We start from the raw sequence: 3,183 nt of genomic DNA on the forward strand, positions 1-3,183 counted from the left end.
AAAAAAAAAAAAAAAAAAAAAAAAAAAAGTGGTCCCTGCTGACTGCTCTAGCTTCACGCTCAACTGTCTCCAACACCTTTGCTCCAGCCACTCAGAACTCCTGAGAGTCTTATCTGTGGAAATTCTGCCACCATTTTCCACACTCCACAGAGCCTGAAAAGGTTGGCCCCTCTCTTCTTTGATTTGCTAACTCATATTCATCCATCAAAACTCACTCAAGCTTCATTAACTTTTAGGAAGCATTTCCTGCCTCACAGCTCCTGGTTACCTACTTTAACATTCTTCCGCTGTGGACGCACAGCTCCCAAAGCATACCCAAATCACAGAACTGATCACAGTGAGCTGTATCAAGCTTCATTAACTTTTAGGAAGCATTTCCTGCCTCACAGCTCCTGGTTACCTACTTTAACGTTCTTCCACTGTGGACGCACAGCTCCCAAAGCATACCCAAATCACAGAACTGATCACAGTGAGCTGTACATGGGAAGTCACTTGTCTGTTCCCTACTTGAGGGCAGGGACCTTGTTTTACTTGCCCTGCCTAATAGAGCCCACAATAGGTGCCACATGAGTGAAAAGATAAATGTATTAGCAAGGGTTCTCAGGAGAAACAGAACCAATAAGGTATCTGTGTGTGTATATCTTTATATCTGTAATCTAACTATAACCTATATCTACATCTATATATGTACAGAGAGAGAGAGGAAGGGAGAAAGAGATTTAAGGAATTGGCCCATATGATTGTGGGAGATGGCAAGTCTGAAATCTTCAGGGTAGGCCAATGGGCTGGAAATTCCAGCAAGAGTTGATGGTGTAGTCTTGAGCCCAAAAGCAGTCTGGAGGCAGAATTCCTGCTTCTTCAGCGAACCTCAGTCATTTCTCTTAAGGCCTTCAGCTGACCGGATAATGTTTGCCCTCATTTTAGAGGGTAATCTGCTTTACTCAAAGACTACTGATTTAAATGTGAAGGTCATCTAAAAATACTTTCACAGCAACATCTAGACTGGTGTTTGACCAAACAACTGGGTGCCAACTTGACATATAAGATTAACCATTATGATAAATAAACTTCTCTCTGGGCTTACCTTCCCTATCTGTAAAATGAAAAGCTGTCATAATGTTCTAGGATTCTACAAATACATAATTATAATTCAATAACATCTGGATTAGACTTAAATGCACTTATACTTATATTACTTGTATATCATTTAATTCCTACAATTCTATCAAGCAAGTTTGTTATTTCTTTTTTACAGATGAGGAAAGTAAGGCCCAGAGAAGGGAAGAGATTTGCTGGTAAATGGCAGATGGAGTGGAGCCTGGGTTTTCTGGCTCCCAGTCTAGAGCTGATCCTTTTGGGCCCCAAAGAACCATCTTTGAGAGCTGATGGAAAGGAAGCTGCCAGGAGCAGGAAGCTGAAGCAGGAGCAGAGGGGACTTCTGCTACAGAAATTCAGAGTAAGACCATAACAGAGATGTCAAAATGGGCCTGGTCAGGCCAACCTAGGAATTTCAGAATGCAATTTCTCTTCTCCAGTTGTGAGAGTACAGGTATGGCCAGAGCTTAATACCTGGTGTATTAAGAACTTAGGTTTAGGATAACTTTCAAAAAGTTAAGGCGGCAAAAGATGCATGTTAAAAGTGGCTGGGAAAGTTGGGCCATTGCTCTCTACTTGCCAGGTGTAATGTAGCACTTAACATTGCCAGAATATTCTCTTACAAATCTATTCTAAAGCTAGGCCTGCATGTTACTCCCAGACCAAAGCTGTGAAAAGACCTTCAGTGGAAGGACTAGAAACAGAGCAAAGCCTTCACACAAGGTGTTCTATTTATTTTGACTTGATATTACCTCTGTTTACTTACAGGACCCAAGAAAAGCAGAGCCAAGTTTAAAAGGGTAGTGGGGAGAATCTCAAGAGCAGAAAAAAAATCTGCAAGCCACTTCTGCAAGACTTGTCACAAAAACAAATGGGCTGGTTGGTTAGCTCAGTTGATTAGTGTATTGCTGATCACACCAAGGTCAAGGGTTCAGATCCCAAATGTCCCAAGCACTTCTGCGATTGGGAAAGCTAATTACTTGCTCTTTAACATTCCCTGGGCTTTCCTATTCTCCTGTATTTTCCCTCTGCCTGGAGGCTTCAAGGGAGAATTCAATTCCTTGCCTTTTTCAAGATCTAGAGGCTATTGCATTCTTGGCTCTTGGCCTCTTCAATGTATCACTCCAATCTTGCTTCCACTGTCCTGTGTCCTACTATTGACTGATCCTCCTGCCTCCCTCTTTTTTATTTTACTTTATTTCTTTATTTTTTATTTTTTTGGGTGCACGAATGAATATATTTAAAATAAGAAATCAAAATATATATTTTTTTCTTTTCTGTGACCGGTAAGGGGATCGTAACCCTTGGCTTGGTGTTGCCTGCAATGTGCTCAGCCAGTGAGCTCACCAGCCATCCCTATATAGGATCCGAACCTGCGGCCTCGGCGCTCCCAGCGAGCCACGGGGTCGGCCCAAAATATAATTTTTAAAAGCTGACAAATCTCACAAATATTACTATACACAGATAAATATGTTAATTTCCTGAAACACTAATGTAATATTTTAATATTTGTTCATTTTTAAATTGACATACTATGAGATTAACTTTGCTTTGGTGTACAGTTCATGAATTTTAACAGATATAAATTCACATAACTACTAATAATTAAGGTGCAGAATAGTTAATCACATACAAATTCCCTCATACTTCCCTGTAGTCAAATGCACTTCTCAACCTCAAGTCCTGGCAAACACTGACCTGTTCATCTCCCATGTAGTTGTACCTTTTCCAGAATGTCATGCAAAAGGAATCAAAATGCCTTTGTGATTCGTTCAAGTGGTTGCATGTTTCCATAGCTCAGTTGATATATGTTGATCAAATCAATATTACTAATATGTATATTGTTACAAATTGTACTTATTCTTTATGCCCCTTGTCCAATCTCTCCCTATCCCCCCCTACCCCCTCTAATTATCCTAGATTTCTTTTCTCCTCTGAAAGAGTAATGGTTACTCTGTTGATTTGTTGCCTACATGATCTGTCCAATGCTGAGAAGTGTGTTCAGGTCCCCCAATATTACCATAGAACAGATGCTTCTTCTGTCACTCTGGAATGGGCTTTGTGGAGAGAGATATCCTCTTCTTTTCT

The sequence above is a fragment of the Galeopterus variegatus genome, unplaced genomic scaffold (assembly GCF_000696425.1).
Source record: "Galeopterus variegatus unplaced genomic scaffold, G_variegatus-3.0.2 Scaffold2480, whole genome shotgun sequence".
Taxonomy (NCBI): Eukaryota; Metazoa; Chordata; class Mammalia; order Dermoptera; family Cynocephalidae; genus Galeopterus; species Galeopterus variegatus.